The sequence below is a fragment of the Dipodomys spectabilis genome, unplaced genomic scaffold, assembly GCF_019054845.1.
Source record: "Dipodomys spectabilis isolate Male_0828 unplaced genomic scaffold, ASM1905484v1 ptg000623l, whole genome shotgun sequence".
Lineage (NCBI taxonomy): Eukaryota > Metazoa > Chordata > Mammalia > Rodentia > Heteromyidae > Dipodomys > Dipodomys spectabilis.
Window position 1 is genome coordinate 700 of NW_024871300.1, and position 20708 is coordinate 21407.

A 20708-nucleotide genomic window follows, 5' to 3' on the forward strand; every position below is an offset into this window, starting at 1 on the left:
TGAGCTGCAAAACCACTTCATTCATTCCAGGCACAGCCAGCAATGGGGGAAACCTGAAACATTTGTTAGAGTTACACCAGGGTCAGGCTTTTCTCAGCTTCCTCAAACAATGCCTAATTAACCTTCTTCCCTCAGGTTAAGGGAGCCTCAGGCTATCTTTAGGTTACAAATAGAGAGCCAGTTTAGTGGGGGGAGGGGAGGAACAGAGTAGAAAAACCCTGTTTTCTGGTCTCAGGGAGTGGGTTATTGACTCTCCATTTGTCAGGTTTGAAAGCCCTTCTATCTCTGCCAGTCTTTTCTCCTTCCTTCATTCTCCACAACATTAATGCTAATCCCCAGTCCAAGGAGGGGCAGGGCCATTTTTCTTCTGTCTCCAAGCAACTGAGTTAGAACCTGGCTCTGCCCTCTTGACTCTGGGACTCTTGGCTGCCTGAGAAGTGGGACAGAGACAGTCATCCTGCTCTGCATTTGTGTGAAGGTGATGCTGGTGTCCTGGCACACTGCAGAAAGATTCATGACTGGGAAAGTTCCCTTCTTTCCTTCTGATATCAAAAACAGATTCTTCTATCAACTTTCTTTTTTTCTTTCTTTCTTTCTTTCTTTCTTCCTTCCTTTCTTTCTTTCTTTCTTTCTTTCTTTCTTTCTTTCTTTCTTTCTTTTCTTTCTTTCTTTCTTTCTTCTTTCTTTCTTTCTTTCTTTCTTTCTTTCCTTCTTTCCTTCTTTCTTTTTTCTTTCTTTCTTTCTTTCTTTCTTTCTTTCTTTCTTTCTTTCTTTCTTTCTTTCTTTCTTTCTTTCTTTCTTTCTTTTCTCTCTCTCTCTCTCTCTCTCTCTCTCTCTCTTCTCTCTCTCTCTCTCTCTCTCTCTCTCTATCTCTTTCTATTTCTTTCTTTCCAGCTATTTACCTACCTTCCTACCTAGGTAGCTATCTCTTTGCCAGTTGTTGGATTGAACTCAAGGCCTGGTCACTGTCTCTAGCACTCTGCTACTTGAGCCACAGCACATATTCTGGCTTTGTCTGTGCACGGGTGCCTGAGGAATCGAACCCAGGGCTTCTTGCATGCTAGGCAAGCACTCCCTCATTATTCCATATTCCCAGCCACTTCATTTTTTTCCTTAATGGTAGTTTTTACATAAGTATGCTACCATTTTATGTTCTCAAGTTGAATTTTCTGAATACTGGTTACTTCTCTTCCCCATCTGATTTGTGATTGTTCCTGCATTGCCCTCATAATAAAATGTAAATAAAGGCTGCTGAGAGCTTCAGTGTGCATCATATAAAAGCACAGGCCTAGAACCCTGGAAGACAAAAGCAATGGGCCTGAAATGAAGAGAATGATGTTGTATTCACAATTAGCATATCTGAAAAATAAACCAGTAAATAAAAGCAGAGTTTGCACTATGGGAGGTAATTTCCATACACAAATAAGTAGGTAGGGCACTGATATATAAACTTGGCCGTCTATTTTTGAATTTTTCTGTGGCCATCCCAGGGCTTAAACTAAGGGCCCGATGTGTCCCTGAGCTGCTTTTGCTCAAGGCTGAGGCTCTACCATCACCAAAGCTCCACTTCCCGCCAACTGGTAGTTAATTGGACATAAGCAATTCCCAGGCTTTCCTGCCTGGTCTGGATTGTATCTCCTGCTCAGTTTTCTCTCTCAAAGCTGGAGCTGTACCCTCTGGGCCACTGCTCCACTTCTGGTTCTCTGTTGGTTTATTGGAGAAAATAGTCTCAGAGACTCTCCTGCTCTGCTGGTTTAAATAGCGTTTTCCTGAGGAGGCTTCAAGTGGTTTCCTCAGGGATTCACCGAGGAGCCGCTCCACACAAACCCTTAGTCTAAATCTCTAGGAGTACTAGAGAAAAATGGAAACATTGTTATACCCCAGTCGCAGGACCCCCACCAAAAAGACCACTGAGAGTCAGAATTTACAACTGTTTTAAGGTTTTACTTAAACGGGCTGCAGCTCAGGCCTTGTTATACACTCCGACACAGCAGCACCTAGGAGAAGAGCCCCAAGGTAAAGATTTGCAGGGTTTATAAAGGCACACAACCAACCAGGTGTTTGGATTACCACCACATGTTGCTCTGCTGGAAACAAGCAACAAGTGGTCACTGCCTCAAAACTTTAACCCTTCATTCTCCCCCCTTGACTTATGGTCCTGAGACACAATCTTGTGGCTCCAGCCTCAAACTAAACTCCAACAGCTCTTGATCTTGAAAGGGTATGGTCCCTAACTGACCTTAGCCATACTATTAAACAACAATACCAATAACAATCAGTTCATTTTTCTTTGTTTGAGGTTAACTCAGAGTGGTTGGGTAGGATGCTTTGAGACTTCCCATGTTTCCCCAAGGTTGTCCAGGGTAAAGGAGGTCCGCCGGTCTGGCGTGGGAGCAGAGGATCCAAGCAGCAATTCCATCCACCTTAATGGCAGTAGGTGTAGCCAGTAGCACCATGTAAAGTCCCTTCCACCGTGGTTCCAGAGATATCAGGTTGTGCCTTCGAACAAACACCCAGTCACCTGGTTTAAACAAATGGGGGGTAGGAATAGAAGCAGAATCATATAATTCTCTAAGCTGGGGCCACATATTCTTATGCACCAGCTGTAAATAGTCAAGCTTACACAGAAATTCAATATCATCCAAATCAGCAAGCAATTTTGTCTGAAGGCTAGGGATAATGGGTAGAGGGTGTCCATACATTATTTCAAAAGGAGTAAAGCCAAGCTGATTGGGTGAATTTCTTACTCTAAACAGGGCAAAAAGAAGCAGCGATACCCAGTCTGCACCAGTCTCCAAGGCCAATTTAGTTAAGGTCTCTTTTACAGTCCGATTCATTCTTTCTACCTGCCCTGAACTCTGGGGTCGATAAGCACAGTGCAATTTCCAATCCATCCCCAGTGCGGCGGCTATTACCTGACTTACTTTTGAGTTGAAGGCCGGTCCATTGTCCTACCCCATGGTGGATGGGAAGCCATACCTGAGTAGGATTTCTTCCAGGATCTTCTTTGATATGACATTCACAGTCTCCTGCTTTCTTGGGTAGGCTTTAACCTATCCTGAAAAGGTGTCTACAAAAACTAGCAAATATTTATATCCAAATTTTCCAGTTTTAATTTCTGTGAAGTCTACTTCCCAATACACACCTGGCCTATCTCCATGGAGGTGAGCTCCTTTTGTAACCAGTTGAATAGGGGCATTGGTGAGCTGACAGGCTTTAAAATTTTTAACAATGTCCTCAATGAGTTGATTTCCTTGCATGATTTTTATTTCTGAGTGTCAGCATGTCGTTCATTCTTCGGGTTCCCATGTGAGAGACCAGATGTATTCTCATAAGAATTCCCTTGCCTAATCTTTGAGGCAAGATAAGTTTCCCCCACCAGTTTTCCACCAGTCTTTATTTCTTTCTCTGTTTGGGGGTTTATAGGCCATGGAAATTTTCTTTATCCACTCCAAGTCTTCTTGGGAGTACTGCGGCTCAGGAGGCAAAGCTTGTGACCCTGGGTCTACTTCCGCTCTGGGCTGAGGTCCACCTCCTTAGCTGCCTGATCGGCCAAGTTATTTCCTTTGGTTATTGAATCAGTTCCCTTTGATGGCCAGGACAGTGCATAATGGCAATATTTGCTGGTTCCCATAAGGCCCAGATGAGGCTTGAAATTTCTTGTTCGTTTATAATAGCCTTTCCCTCAGCTGTCAACAGCCCCCTCTCTTGGTAAATGGCTCCATGGACATACACAGTGGCAAAAACATACCGACTGTCCATGTAAATGTTTAGTCTCTTCCCTTTTCCCATCTCTAGGGCTTTTGTTAGTGCCTCTAGTTCTTCTTTTTGTGCAGACATTCCCTGGGGGAGTGCTTCTGCCCACAGTATCTCAATGTCCGAGGTGACTGCTGCACCAGCATACCTTTTTCCATCTCAAATGAAACTGCTGCCATCTGTGAACCAGGTATGCTTGGCATGTGATAGTGGCGGGAACAACCAGTCTGGCCTCTTTTCTTTGGCCTGGTCGCTCCTTTCACAGTCAATTTCACCTTGTCTGTCCTTCCTTTCCTGTCTTTGCTGCTGTCTCTCTCTTATTGTAAACCTTTTCTGCTGCAGCTACTATATCCCTAATAGACTTTTTACCAAGTCTGTCTAGAGCCTGCAACTTTCACTTTATGTCTGGTGCAGCTTGATTTATATAGGCAAACATAATCATCTGAGCCAACACCTGGGTTTCAAGATCATACAGGTATATTGACTAAAAGCTTTTATGAGCCGCTCAAGATATGCTGCCGGACTTTCACTTCCTCCCTGTCTATCATCAAAAACTTTGGCCATATTACTAGTTTGGCAAGCCACCGCCTTGAGACATGCCAAAAGAGCCTGGCGATAGATGAGGAATGGCTCCCTACTTTCAACTGTATTGTTGTCTCATGTTGGTCAGATCTCAGGAAAATAGGCAGTTATCAGGGTAGGATCCAGGATTGGTGCTCCTGTGGGGCCAGTGATATGTTTCCAGGCTGCCTCTTGGATAGTCTCTCTCTTCGGTGGTAAAAAGGACCTGTAAAAGCTGACTAAAATCATCCCAAGTGGGCTAATGTGTAAAGAGAATACTTTCAAGCAAACAAATTAAATCCTGGGTTTCTTAGAAAAGGGGGCATTTTGGGTGTGCCAATTGTATAAATTACTGGTAGAAAATCGCCAATATTGGAGTGGCTGTTGACCATCCGCATCCACAGCACCTATGGCATGTATGGGGAAAACAGCTGCATTAGAAGGGGGGTTGATCCCATGGCATCATCGAGTGATTGGCCCCTCAGAAACTATAAGGGCAGGTGCCAAGTGTTCTATAGCTCCCCCCTCCTCTTGATCATTCTCAGGTTCTGCAAAAGGAACCTGGAAAGGAGAGTATGGGGGAGGAAACATTTCTTCTTCCAAGTTATCTCCCTGAAAAACCGGGGAGTACCTTTTCTTTCCCTCTGTCTCAGATTCTTTTTGTAAGTCTAGGGGACTAGATGGAGTGGTGCCTATGGTTTCCAGTCCCGTAAGACATACAGTCCAAAAAACAATAAACAGTGCAAACAAAACACACCTTACAGTTACAAAAAAAAGCTTACAAAGTGGAGATCTCCCAAATTGGTCCACTGACTACAGTCACGGTGTGGTTCCACACCCAGGCCACACAGCAGAAGGAGCAGAGCCACAGTGGGGGAGTGGGGCCTCTGTTAGGAGGCACTCTTGGTCAGTTCCGGCCCAACACTGAATCGATCCCAACCCCCCAATTCACATGGCGGGGTTCTAAGAACCCCCACCCCACAAGAGGATCTTGGACGTCTCCCAGTTCCTCCAGGGTTGTGGTGCAAGCGTGTCTGCTTCAACAACCCTTTATGAATCAGAGTGGCCATCCTCACAAAGGAAAACGAAAGTAAAACAGACAAATGATAGGACAAGACAAATTAACAATGACAGCTATGTTCTACCTTTGGAGTCTGAGATCTCGGGGGCCTTTGGGGGGATCCCGGACGAGCCCCCACTAATATACCCAGGTCGCAGGATCCCCACCCAGAAGACCATTGAGAGTCAGACTTTACAGCTGTTTTAAGGTTTTATTTAAACAAGCTGAAGCTCAGATCTCATCCTACACTCCAACACAGCGGAGCCTAGAAGGAGAACCCAGAGCTAAAGCTTTCAGGCTTTATAAAGGCACACAACCAACCAAGTGTTTGGATTACAACCACGTGTTGCTCTGCTAGAAACAAGCAACAAGCGGTCACTGCCTCAAAACTTTAACCCTACACATGAAGATGCTATTAGTGTGTTCTAGACACTTAACGTTGGAGACACAAAACACTCATAATTATTAGATCTTTTTATAGCAAAAGGAGCAATGCAGACTGTATGAGGATCGCTCCAGCTTTCGGTCCTCATATCCTGAGACAGTAAATTCACAGCAGCTCAATGCAAAGTGACATAACTGGCATGTACTGTGGATATTTGCTTCCAAATCCTGTGACACTCATTTCTCACTTTTGGCCTAAACCTGTGACCAGAGGGGAAGATGAGGAGAGAAAATCATTCTCAAGGAAAGCAGCTATAAAGAACATTGGGTAGTTTACTTATAAATTAAATCCTTGGGAATATCCCTGTTAAGAAGTCAGATTGTCCAGATTAAAAAATGAAGAAGCAAAGAAATAAGGTGCCAGTGGCTGCTGTCTGTAAACCCAGGTCCTCAGGAGGCTGAGATGTAGAGAAACTTAGTTTGAATCCAGCCATTGTAGGAAAGGCCATGACACAGTTATTTCTAAGACATCACAGAAATACCCAGAAGTGGGGTTGTGACTCAAGCTTAATGCAGTACCTTTGAGCAAAAGGAGCTCAGGGACCATGCATAGGCTCATATTTCCACCCCAGGACCTGCCCCCTCAAAAAGAGCCTGTACTTCCATGTCTTTGTCTATGTATTGTATTCTTATAGGTGAAATTCCCGAGTAGCTATGATGAATGGCACCAACATAGGAAATTTGTATTCAGTACAATGAGTTCATAATAGAGAGACTTCTTTCAAGATAGTGCATGTTCCGGGGGTCCCCTCACTGTTCACAGTGTAACATGAGGTTTTCTCTGCATCACAGGCCTGCTGGAGGAAGTCTCTCTAATTGCCTGGACAGGCACACAAAATCCCTCACTCCTGTAGAGTTGGGTAACAAACAACTCCATCTGGGCCAGTTAGTGAGGATGAGTGTGGGTGGGCTCTGAAGGTCAGGAGAAAAAGGCCTCTTTGTACCATGAGCTATCTCTCTCCCCAATGCTCTGTTTCAACAGGAGACCTTCATTTGTGCCACCTCCCATGGCAGGCCAAGTTCTGTGCACTTATCCTGCCTTTGTGAGACGAAATTCTGTTGTTCAGTTACAGAGCTCAATATAATTCAGGAGTCCTTCAGGCAGACAACTAGGGCACTGAACATAATGAAATGATTCATTGCAGGCAATTTTGGGCCTATGGTGCCAATCCTATGTTTCCAGAAGCTTGGGAAATCCAAGCACATATTGGATATCACAAAGCTTCCTGTCATCTAGGACTGGTGAAGCTCATCAGGTTTTGAAACCATTGACTTCTCCTAGTTGGGCCCAGGGTGGCTAGGTTTTGGGGTTGAACACAGGGCCTGGGTGCTGACCATGAGCTCAGTGCAGAAGCCCAATGCTTTACCATTTTGTGTAACAACATCACTTCTGCTCTGTGAGTGTATGTGTGTGTGTGCATGCACACACGTGTGTGTGTGCATGGGTGTGTGTGTGCATGCACACATATACATGAGTCCTCAAGCTTGACCTCAAGACCTGAGCACTGTACCTACTTTCTCTTGTAGAATGATATCCCTCTCCCACTTGAGCCACAGAGCCACTTTAGGCATTGTCCTAGTGATGTGGTCCTGAGAAGTGAAGCCCACGATTTCATATATGCAAAGCATTCTACCACTAAGGTACATTCCCAGCCCTCTACTTCAGCTTTGTTAGTTTATTTCTGTCTTTTTTTATTGTTGTTGTTGTCAGTGGCAGTAGTTTACGTCTTGGCATGGGTGCTGTCCCTAACCTCTTCAGCTCAAGTCTTGTGCTCTACCACTTGAGCCACAGAGCTACTTCCAGTTTTCTGGTGGTTCATTGGAGCTAAGTTTCTCATGGACTTTCCTGCCCAGGCTAGCTTTGACCCATGATCCTCAGATCTCATCCTGCTGAGTAGGTAGGATAACTGAAATAAGCTCAAGCACCGAGCTTCACCTTCAGGTTCTTAGTAGTGAATTGGAGATAATAGTCTCATGGAACCTTTTGTGACTGTGATAGTTTGTAGTCCAGATTTTTAGAACTTAGCTTCCCGAGAAGGCAGGATGACAGACTTCAGCTATTGACCCGTTGGCCATGGCCTCTGCTGCAAGGGGGTCCATGGCTCCACGTGGTGGAGTGCTAGCCATGAGCCCAAGAGGTAAGGGTCAGTGCCTCAGCCCTGAGCTCAAGGTTCATGACCAAGAAAAAACCAAACCAAACCATTGTCTGCTGTAGACAACTCATGAGTCTTCAGTAATTCATAATTTTGTCCCTGACATGGGGACCTATCTGAGCCTCAATATTCTTGTTTGTATAATCACCTAAGTTGTGGAGCTCTTACATAGACAAGATGTAAGAATGCACCCGGTTAAGGACATAGCACATGGCACTCTTTGCATCACTCAGCACACAACATCCTATGAAAGATTCAGCACCCAGCACCCAATGCAGGACTCAGCACACTGCATCCTGTGAAAGACTCAGCACATAGCACCCTGTGTACGACTCAGAACTGAGCACCCTAAGGAGGACTCAGCACATAGCTCCATTCCACAAGCTGTCATTAGAATTAGGGTGCTTTCATCAGTATCACCATTCTGTGAGGAAAATTTACAAACCATACAAGTTCAAATCTAATGGTTTAGTGGGGTGTTTTTCTGGGGAAGGGGTGTTAGCCACGTGGCTTGGACTCAAAGCTCTACCACTTGGAGCCACATTTTGAGGTGTCTCTCAGACTTCCTGCCAGGACTGGGTTTTAAAGCCCCTGAGCAGCTAGGATGACGGGCATAAGCCAGAATGACATGGGTAACCCGTGGAGCTGGGTTGCAGTGGTTTACATATGGCTAAGTCAGGTTAGGTGGCAGCTGTCAGCACCAGACTTCTAGCTTGATCTATAATGAGGTATTTGAAGTTCTGTCCTTCTATAAGTGCAGTTAGAATGTCCTACCTTTTTTGGCATCAGACCTAGGGCTTGAGTAAGAGCTTAGACACTGTCGCTAAACGTTTGTGCTCAAGGCTAGCACTTCATTGACTGAAAGACAGCAGAACTTCTGAGTTTTCTGTTTTGTGGTACTGAGGAATTGAACCCAGGGCTTCGTGCTTACTATGAGAGCACTCAACCACCGAGCCTCAGGAGTGAACGAGATGTAAATAGATAGCGATTGCTGTATATAAATATTTTGTACACAAAAAGAGATTTCTGCATATTATTAAAGTATAGATAATATTGCTACCAATTCTTAGGTATTAAATTATGTCTCCATTTAATGATGTTTCGCAGTAAACAATTAATAAAGCATTAATTAATAATTACTCAATATCCCATAATTGTTTATCATGTATGTACATATAGCCGTACATATAATTAGATATTTCATAGAATGAGACCAGTCTATATATTGTTAAATTATGCATCATGTGTTACTCCCAATTATTAGTTATGTCTCCATGTAAATTTTATTCTGTTAATGCTTAATAAAATATTAATTAAACTTAGTGCACATCCTATACTTATTGCATCTAATTTTATCCTAGAATGATTCGTTACTAATTCAATCTGTTTATCATTTACTGTAGTGGTAATTCTTCTACCTATGATGTTTTTTACCTTTATTACATCCTATTACGTAGTATATAGATTTGCATCCAAATTATACATCCTACCTGACAACGAGCATTTTCACAGAAAAGGAAAACATGTGTCATGCTCGGTTTCTCACTCCAAGATTACATTTTTGGGACTGCTGCGATCTAAACTCAGGGCAAAGAAGGCTCAGTTCATGAATGGGTGACTGCCAGCACAGCACCCACTAGCCAATTCAGCTGCCAGGCAGTGCCCAGGCCCTGAGATTGAGCCCCGTATGTTGACTCCAAATTGTGCTTAGTGTAGTTTTTCATTTTATTTTTTTATTCATTTAGCATTTATTTTATTGACTGCTGTAACACATGGAATATTTACTACATTTATTACATAGGTTATAGAATTGCCTATGTATGAAACTTCACACCTGACACCCAGGACTTCCACAGAAAAAGAAAACATGTGTCACCCTGTGTCTTATTGCATGATTCAATTTTTGTTAGTGCTGGCATCTGAACTCACAGCCTACAAGGCCCAATTCATGAATGGGTGAGTGTCAACATGCCAGCCTGTGGTATATGGAGCCGACAAGCAGTTCTGAGCACCTGAGATTTAGCCCCAGGTGTTGACAAAACAAGAACAGATGGACATTCAGATTGTAGTATACAAATAAATATAGATCTTTATAGAGTGCCAGAGATGTCTATACATTGTTTAGTTATATAGGCTACATTCCTACCAATTCTTCGGTATTTATTATGCCTCCATGTAATTAATATTACTGTTTTCATCCTTAATGAATTATTCATTATATCAACCACTGTCCTGAAACTATTGTGTCCATGTAATTAATAGTTTTCTTTTAATGTGTCAAAAATATTCATTAAAATCCATCGGCCTCCTAAAATCACTCCCTAATTTTATGCTAGTATCATTCAGGAACAAGTAATTCAACCTTGACATTCGTAACTTTCCATCAGTATTCCTATGAATAGGAACGAGACAATTAGGATCTCCCTCCATTGGTAGGGGTCAGGATCTGGCTTCAAACACAGGGCCTATGTTGTCGTGTTGGCCCATGGCTTCTCTGGAAGAACGAAAGCCTTCAGCAATGCCAGGTTACCAACATTTTTCAGCCCTGTCATTTAGACCCACGATGGTCACCTTGAAAAGAAAACAAATGTAAAACCGGCAGCCATCTGCAAGTTACTGGTTTGTTTTTTTTCCTGTGTCGTTTTATTTATTTATTTTTCCTGTCAGCCTATGAGGCCCAGGAACCTAGGTTCGCCTGTGGTTCCAGTGGCTGCAACCCAGCCTAGAGTGATGAAAGCTGAGGCAGAGTTGCTATGCCCTGAGTTCAAGCCCTGTGCTTGACAAAATAAAAATACATAATACATACATGCATACGTACATATACATTAAAATATTTAAACAATTATTAGGCTACTTGGCATTGTATTCATGCCATTTTTTTCTACCAGGCCTGGGATTTGAACTCAGGGTCTGGGTAAATCTGCATTCCTGTGGGGGAAGGGAAAGCTCACAGTGCTGGAAGACAAGAAAGACAGGCTTGTTCCTAGCATTCGTAAAAATAATATTTGTATACATTTTACATACAAGATTTACATTTAAATACACATGTTTACTGCACAATGCAGTTAGTGTAGTTATTCATTTTATTTTGTTTTTTATTTATTCATTATATATTTTAGAGAGTATGATTACAAGTACGATATTTTTTACATCCTATTACACAGAACATAGATTTGCCTATGTATTATACATCATTCCTGAGACACAGGACATTCACTTATAAGGAAAACTAGTGGGACAATTGTCTTCTTCCACCAGGATTAAGTTTTTGACAGTTCTGTGATTTGAACTCTGGGCCTAGAAGGCCCACTTCCTGAATGGGTCAATGTTAGCACACCACTCTGACGCAAGTGAAGTTGTCGGGCAAATTTGAGGACCTGAGATGAAGCCCTAGGAGTGGCCAATATATAAACAGATAGATGTGTAGATTGCAGCGTGTGTGTGCATTTACATATGTATATGAATCTATAAATAAAGTTATATAGAGAGACAAATAGACATTTATGTAGATTCTAGTGTATAACTCTGTATAAAGAATGATGACCTATATCTTATTTTTATATATTCTATTACTATGAATTATTTGGTCTAAAATTATGCCTCCATTAATTAATCACGGTGGGAGACTTAATAAAGTATTAATTAAATTAATCAATGACCTATATTTATTGCGTACAATCTTATACTACAATGACTAGCTAATTAGTAGTTCAATTTGTACATTACAAAGATTCTATTATTGTTCCTATAAACAGGAATGAGTAGGTGAAAGTCCAAGGATCAATCTCAGGGCCTCGGTGTCTTCGTTGGGCTCAGGCTTCACTGACAGCCCACCAGACTTCGGCCATGCAAGGACATGTACAATTTTCAAGCTGAGCCATTGAGAGTCAGGATGGTCACAGTGCAAAGGAAACAAAGGTAAAACTGTTGTCTAAAACTTCCTGGTTTATCCTCCTCCATCTTGGTTGGTTTATCTTTTTGCCAGAGCTGGGAGTTGAACTCGGGTTGTAGGAACCCTGGATCATCTGTGGGTGTAAAAGCTGCACCCCAGCCTAGGGTAATAAAGGCTAAGGCAGAGTTGTGGCGACCTGAGTTCAAGCCCCGTGCCTGCCCTCCCAAAAAAGTTAAGGTCCTGGCTAGGAGTTTGGGCCATTTTATCTGCCATACCTGGAATTTGAACTCAGGGACTGGGTAACAGTATTGTGCTCTGGGTGAAGTGAAAGCTAACCTCCTAGAGGAAAGAAAAATCCAGAACATTTCCCAGTGTGTGAATTCCAGCCCTAGAAATGGCAAAAAAATAATATTTATATACATGTATAATATATATCATACACATGTATTTGCATAGATATTACATATTGTATCTAGAGCACAATATTTCCACAGAAAGGAAATCAAGTCAACATTGGCTTCTTACTCCCCTATTGACTTCGGCACTCCTGGGATTTGAACTCAGGGCCTGGAATGTCTAATTCATCAAAGGGTAGTTTAAGCACAGTAGCCTCAAACAAATTCAATGCCAGGCAGTTCCCAGGACCTGAGTTCTAGCCCCAGGATTGGCCAATATATAAATAGATAGATGTGCAATTTGCTGCAAATATATGTAAATAAATACATATAGTGAGAGAAAGAGAGAGATGTATATGTATATTCCAGTGTACATTTAAATATAAAAATATTATAGAATGGGAGATGTCTATATATTATTAAATTACATGTAATATATTACTAATAATTATTAGGTATTGAATTATGCCTCTATTTAATGAAGTATCATGGATTAAGGCACAATAAAGTGCTTCCTTGTGTAAATGGAGCTCACAGACAATTTCTAGGCTCATAGTTCAAGCCTCAGGATCTACACTAAAAAAAAGGAGCCAGTAACTGCATGTGTATGTGTATATATGCATGTATTTCTATCAGTGAAAATCATAGCCGTTATGAAGAATAGCACCCAGTAAATTTGCTTTGAATTGAATGATGTCATAGCACAGAGAGTGCTTTCAACACAGTGCATGTTCCTGGTCAAAAAAAATTTAAGACCGTGGCTTGGAATTTGAACCATTTTTCTGACAGGCCTGAGATTTCAACTCAGGGTCTGATTAACTCTCTGACACTGTGGGGGAGGGGAAAACCACCATCGTTGAAGACAAGAATTTCAGACCGGTTTCCAGGGCCTGAATTCAAGCCCCAGCACTGGAAAAAATCCTTTATTTATTTTTTATTGATTTTATTTAGTAGTATTACATATATAACATTTATTTCATTTATTACATCTTATGACATGGACTTATTTCCATATAGATTATACATCACACAGAGACCCAGGACTTTCACAGAGAAGGAAAAAAATGGGTCAAAATTGGCTTCTGACTCTACATATAAACTTTTGGCCATGCTGGGATTTGAAATCACAGCCCACAATGCACAAATCATGAATGGGTCAGTTGTAAAAGAAAAAGCCTTTGGCAAACTGAACTGCAAGCAATTTCTGAGGACCTGTGATCAAGCAATAGTAGTGGCGGATAGACAGATAGATAGATTGATAGACAGACAGACAGACAGACAGACAGACAGATAGACAGACAGACAGATAGACAGACAGACAGACAGACAGACAGACAGACAGACAGACAGACAGACAGACAGACAGACAGACAGACAGACAGACAGATAGATAGATAGATAGATAGATAGATAGATAGATAGATAGATAGATAGATAGATAGACAGATAGATAGATAGATAGATAGATAGATATGTAGATATGTAGATAGATAGATAGATAGATAGATAGATAGATAGATAGATAGATAGATAGATAGATAGATAGATAGATAGATAGATAGATAGATAGATAGATAGATAGATGTGTAGTTTGTTATGTATATAGAGAGAATGTGAGGATATTAAATTATATATATTATGAATTATTAGTTATTAAATTATGCCTCCTTTTAATGAAATGATGTATCATGGTTGAATACTTACTAAAGCATTAATGTAAAAGTAGTCAGTATTCCTTAATTGGGAGAATCATACCATGGTGCTAGAATGGAAGACATTATCCAATACTTTTTGTGTGGCATTCTATAAGAGAATCATGAACTAACTGCAAATTTAATTGTTACTTTTATAACATTCCATTAGGCATTCCCATGGATAGGAATGATTTTCTCAAGATCTCCCTCCATTTGTAGATGGCGGTACTGGCACTTCAATTCCAGACCTGGGTATTTTACTTCGAAATACAAACCATTGGAATTGCACTGTGAAGATTTCAAATTGTCAGGATGAAAGAATAGAATGAGAAGAAAAGAAAGCCAAGAGTCTGTGGATCCTACCTGTAATCCTATCTCTTCAGGAGGCTGAGAGGTAGAGAATGCCAGTTTGAATTCAGCCAGGACAGGAAATTCCACCACACTTTTATTTCTGAGGGATTAGAGGAATAAAAAATTCCCATGAATGGAGCTCTGACTCAAGGGCAGAGCGCTACCCTTGAGCAAAAGTAGCTCAGGAACATTGCCTAGTCTCATAGTAAAATCCCCGGACCAGCCAATAAAAAAAAAAGCCAGTAACAACATGTCTCCCCATGATTGTATGTATGTATTTCTACTGATGAAGGTCTAGAGTTCCTATGATGAAAGGTATCCAGCTAGGCAATTTGCTTTGAATAGAATGATTTCATAGAACAGAGAGAGTTTTCAAGACAGTGCATGTTCCGAGGCTCCTCTCACTGTTCCCATTGTAGCCTGAGGTTTTCTCCACATCGGGGACTGCTGGAAGAAGTCTTCCTTATTGTTGGAACAGGCCTCACTCCTGTACAGCTGAGTGATAAAAAAAAACTCCTTCTAGGCCAATTAGTGAAGAGTTTGGGTAGGCTCTGAAGGCCAGGAGAAAAAGGCCTCTATGTACCTTAAGCTATCTCTCTGTCGAGAGCTCTGTTGTGACAGGAAGACTTCATTTGTGCAGCTCCCGTGGCCAAGTTCCCTGCACTTATCCTGTCTTTATTAGACTATGTTCCAGTGTTGAAATAACCTGCTACAATTAATTCAAGGGTCGTTCTGGCAGACAACTAGGGAGGGGAACCTAATGAAATGATTCATTATTGGCAATGATGCCTCCCTGGGTTTCCAAAAGCTTGCTAAATCAAAGCACATATGTAATATCACTATGCTTCCTGTCATCTAGGGCTGGTGAAACTCAACAGATTTTGAAATTTTGACCTCTCCTAGTTGGGCCCTGGGTAGCTGTGTTTCACGGTTGAACACAGGACCTGGATACTGACCATGAGCTCAGAGCAGAAGTTCAGTTCTTTATCATTTGGTGTCACAGCTTCACTTCTGGTATCTGTGTGTGTATGTGTTTGTGCACGTATGTGTGTTCATATACTTGTCCTGGAGCTTCAACTCAGGACCTGAATACTGTACCTGAGTTTCTCCTGTACAAGGATAGCACTCTACCACTTGAGGCACACAGCCATTCCAGGCTTTTTCCTAGTGATGTAGTACTAAGGAATCCAACCCAGGGATTCATACATGCAAAGCACTGTACTCCTAAGACACATTCCCAGCACTCTACTTTAGATTTCTTTCTTTCTTTTGTTGGAAGTTGGAGGTATTTAAGTCTAGTCCTAAGTGTTGTCCTTGAGCTCTTTAGCTGAAGCCAATCACTCTACCACTTGAGCAACAGCACCCCTTGAGATTCTTGGTGGGTCACTGGAGAGAAGCGTCTCAAGCAATTTCCTGCCCAGGCTGGCTTTGGACCTTGGACCGTGATCCTCAGCTCTCAGTGTCCTGAGTACCTAGGATGACAGGCACAAGACAGCAGCCACTAGCTTCCACTTCAAGTTTCTAAGTGGTGAATAGGAGATCATAGTCTCATGGGACCTTTTGTGTCTGGGATAGTTTTGAACCCAGATCGTCAGATCTCAGCTTCCTGAGTAGGCAGGATGACAGACCTCAGCTACTACACGCCTAGACTGTAACAGTCTGTTGCAAGGGGGTCCTTGGCTCCATGTGGTAGAGCGCTACCCATGATCCCCACTGGTAAGTGTCAGTAGCTAGGCCCTGAGTTCAAGGTTCATGATCAAGAAACAAAAACCAAAACAATTGTGTGCAGGAGACAACTCACTAGAGTTAGGTACATACATAATTTTGGCCCTGACATGAGGACATATCTGAGCCACAAGTTTCTCATCTGCACAATCATCTTACTTGTGGACCTCTTACAAGAACCAGATGAAAAAATGCACCCCATGAAGGACTCAGCACACAACTCATGAAAGACTCATCACATAACTGTAACCCACATAATGTCATTAGAATTAGGGTGCTTTCATCAGTATCACCATTCTTTCAGAAACACGCCACATACAATCCAAATTTAGATTTTAGAGTGGTGAGGTTTTTTTTGGGGGGAGTCAGCCACGGGGATTGCACTGAAATGTTGGGGGTACTGTACTAAGGTCTTTTGATCAGACTAGAACTCTACCACTTTAAACCACAGCTCAGAGTTTTGCACACTTCCTGTTAGTGCTGGGTTTTAAACCCACCAGTGTCAGATATCAGCTCCTGAGTATCTTGGATGACAGGGTGAGCAAGCCAGCAGCATCTAGTCCCTGGCACTGGGTTCCAGCGGTTTACCTCTGGCTAATTCAGGTTAGATGGTAAATGTCAGCACTAGACCCCCAGCTTTCTCTCTGATGAGGTATTTGCAGCCCTATCCTTATATAGTTGCAGTCAGATCATTCTATCTTTTCCTGTTTTTTTGGTTTGGTGCCAGTCCTGGGTCTTGAGTAAAGATCTAGAAACAGTCCCTAAGCCTTTATGCTCAAAGCTAGTGCTAGAATGTTTGAGCTGCAGCACAACTTGTGGATTTTTCTATGCAAATGGTAGTGAGGAATCGAACCAAGGGCTTCGTACTTACTAGGCGAGCACTCTACCACTGAGCCTCAGTAGTGACAAGTGTATAAACAGATAAATGTGTAGATTGGTAGATAGACAGACAGATAGATAGATAGATAGATGTAGATATATTTAAAGAGAGATGTCTGTAAATTATGAAATTGAATATAAATATTGACAATTAAATTATTCCTTCCTTTATAAGTATCATGATTGAATGCATAATAATGTATTAATTGAAAATTAGTCAATGTAGTATAATTGTTGTGTATAATTTTATAATATAATCGTACACTAACTACTAATGTAATTGTTACTTTTACAACATTCTATTTTTACAGATTTCTATTGGAAAGCGTTTCTTCTTTAATTTTAATTTTAATTTTTTTAATTTGTTTTTTTTTGGGGGGTCTGGTTGTGGGGCCTGAACTCTGGGCCTTATCGCTGTCTCTCAGCTCTTCAGCTCAAGGCTAGCGCTCTACCACTTGAGCCACAGTGCCACTTGCAGCTTTTTTCTTTTTGCTAATGTGGTGCTGAGGAATCGAACCCAGGGCCTCTAGCATTTCAAGGCAAGTGCTCTACTACTGAGCCACCTTCCCAGCCCTGGAAAGTATTTCTTAGAATTTCCTGCCAGACATTCATTAGTGGGAGTCCCCGGATTCAACCTTCAGGCCTAAGTTGCTGATTTCGGCTTGGCTTCCCTAATAGCCCGCCAAACATCACCAATGTAAGGTCATGTACGTTGTCTAGGCATTGTTATTTAGACCAGGATGGTACTATACAAAGGAAAAAAAAGTAAAACCATCTGATTGAACTTCTCAGTTTATCCTTTTCCTTTTTATTTTTTTTGCCAGCCCTGAGATCTGAACTCAGGACCTAGGATTCCAGGATCAACTTTGGAAGAAATGCCAAGATTTGAGTTCAAGCCTGGTGCTTGGACTAAAAAAAAATAACAATAATTATAATGATAACAATAATAATAATAATGATGATGATGATGATGATGATGATGATAAGGCCCTGGCTTGGAATTTGCACCATTTTACTGGCAGGCCTGGCATTTAAAATCAGGGTCTGGGTAACTCTGTGGCACTGTGAGTGAAGGGGAAGATCACCGTCCTTGAAGACAAGAACTTCAGAAAAGTTCCAAGGGCCTGAATTCAAGTCAGAGTACTGGAAAAAATAATACTAATATATGAGATCTATTTACATACATGGGTTTATTCCATATGACTTTTATTACCCTTAATTATTTAGTATAATTACACATAAAACATTTATTTTATTACATCATATCACGTATACTGAGACCCAGGACTTTCACAGAGAAGGAAAAAAATGTGTGAAAATTGGCTTCTTACTCCATGAATACATTATTGGCCATGCGGGGATTTCAACTCACAGCCTACAATGCCCAGTCCACCAATGGGGTCACAGTCTTAGCCTGGAAGATCTGAGTACTTGTGATCAAGCCACAGTAGTGCCATCTATCTATCTATCTATCTATGTATCTATATAGATATCTATCTATCTATCTATCTATCTATCTATCTATCTATATGTGTGTGTGCATATATATATATGTGTGTATATATATATATATGTGTGTATATATATATATATACATATATATATATATATAGTATACTGACAGAGGGAATGTGAGGATACTATTGAATTATATATTTTTACAAATAATGTGTTATTAAATTATGCATCCATTTAATGAAGTATCATCATCTAATACTTATAAAATATTAATAAAAATCATTCTATATCTGTAATCATACCATGGTGCTAGAATGGAAGATATAAATTCAATAATTTTTGTGTGGCATTCAAAAATAAAGTCATGAATTAAGTGCAAATTTAATTATTACTTTTATAACATTCCATTAGCATTCACATGAATAGGAATGAGTTACTCAGGATCTCCCATTATTTGTAGGTGGCCATCCTAGCATTCGAATTCCAGCCTGGGAAGTTTACTTCGAATGCAAACCATTGGTATGACACCATGAAGAATTCAGATTGTCACAATAAAAAAGAACAACAAGAAGAAAAAGAAGCCAGGTGTCAGTGCCTCTTGCCTGTAATCCTAGCCCCTCAGGGGGCTGAGATGACAATTTGAATTCAGCTGGGTAGGAAAGACTGCGATATTCATAGTTCTTAAGAGATCACATGAAATGAAAAGAAAATAACAACAAAAAAATCCCTGAGTGGCCCTGTGGCTCAAGTTGCATAGCACTACCCTTGAGCCAAAGGGCTCAGGGACATGGCCTGGATGATGGGCATTCAGCAGGTTGCCATGCCCAATCCCCCAACCTTGACAAACTGGAACAAGCCCTCAGAGAGTACTAAGTCTGAGCAGGCAGCTTGAACAAACATCCTTCAGTGCAGTTTAAGAACTGAAGCCAGGAAGCATTTGCCTGGGCTGGTGTGTACAACTGGTGTGTACAACAGGTGAATTATGTCCTGGCACTTATCAAGGGAAACCACAATTCGTAGGCTGTAGGAATTGTCGAAGGTTGTGGCTCCATATCCTATATCCCTCTGTAGGATGTGAGCCTAGGTCTCTGGGGCCTGCTGGCCATCACTCATTCATCATTCCTCATTGCCGAGTCTCAGGCTCGTCCCAAATCCTGGGAAGATAGAAAATAAGCAGCAATTTCTGTGCCAAATGGGGTAATCCAATAAATCCCACCGTCATAACTCCTGTTAGAAGTAAGCCTTCAGCTTCAAATGTGGCTTACTGGTAGAGTGCTTACTTAGCACACATGAAACCCTGAGTTTGATTCCTCCCTAACACGGAAATAGAAAAAGCCAAAAGTGACACTGTGGCTTAAGCAATAAAAGTGCTAACCTTGAGCAAAAGAAGCTAAGGAACATGCCCAGACCCTGAGGTAAAGCTCCAAGACTGGCCAAAAACAAAAACAAAAACAAAAACAAAACAAAGGTAAGCATGGTAAGACATTTTCTACTGGGACTTAGAAGAGGGCCGAGGTTATGGGTAACAGGTAGAGGGCAGGTGCTGTTGCCTCACCCCATTAACCTTAGGTACTCATGAGGCTGAGATTTGAGGATCCCAAATACAAGCCGGAAAGTCTATATGATACTCTTTTCTCCAATTAAACTCCCCAAAAGCCAGAAGTACAGCTGTGGTTGAAGTAGTAGAGTGCTAGTCGTGAGCACAAAAGATCAGGGATAGCATCCAGGCCCTGAATTCAAACCCTAGGACTGGCACACGCACATACACGCACACACACACACACACACACACACACACACACACACACACACATACACATACACACCAAGATAGAGAATTTGACAGTCAGCCTGCACAATTTCCACCTCAGAAACTCAATATTTAAAAAAAAAAGAGGGAGAAGGGAGGAAAATCTTGCTCTAGGAGGTGATATAATCAGTGCCAAAATTCCACAGGAGTTCTAAGATGTGGAACAGGACAGAGAGCCTCAGGCACAAGGTACAGCATGGGCAAAGGTATTGATTTGTGGGGTAGAGCATGTGGTGTGGATGGAATGAAGGTTCTGTGGCTTCAGACAAGTCTGGCCGAACACTGAAGGTTGGGTCAAGTTTTGTACTTGAGTCACAGGTAGGGCAGAGGGAGGGGTCCCAGATTGAGGCCCAGAGAAAGATTAGCTTGACTCTTCACCAAAGACCCCAGACAATTTCTGTGGCTGGAAGCCTATTTTTCACAGCTCCTGACCCTCAGGCAGTCTTTGCATGGAGGAGTCAGGGCAAATGCAGGGAAGAACTCTTGCTTAAGAAAAGTTTCTAGCTCAATCCCACCAGTGGCTCACCCCC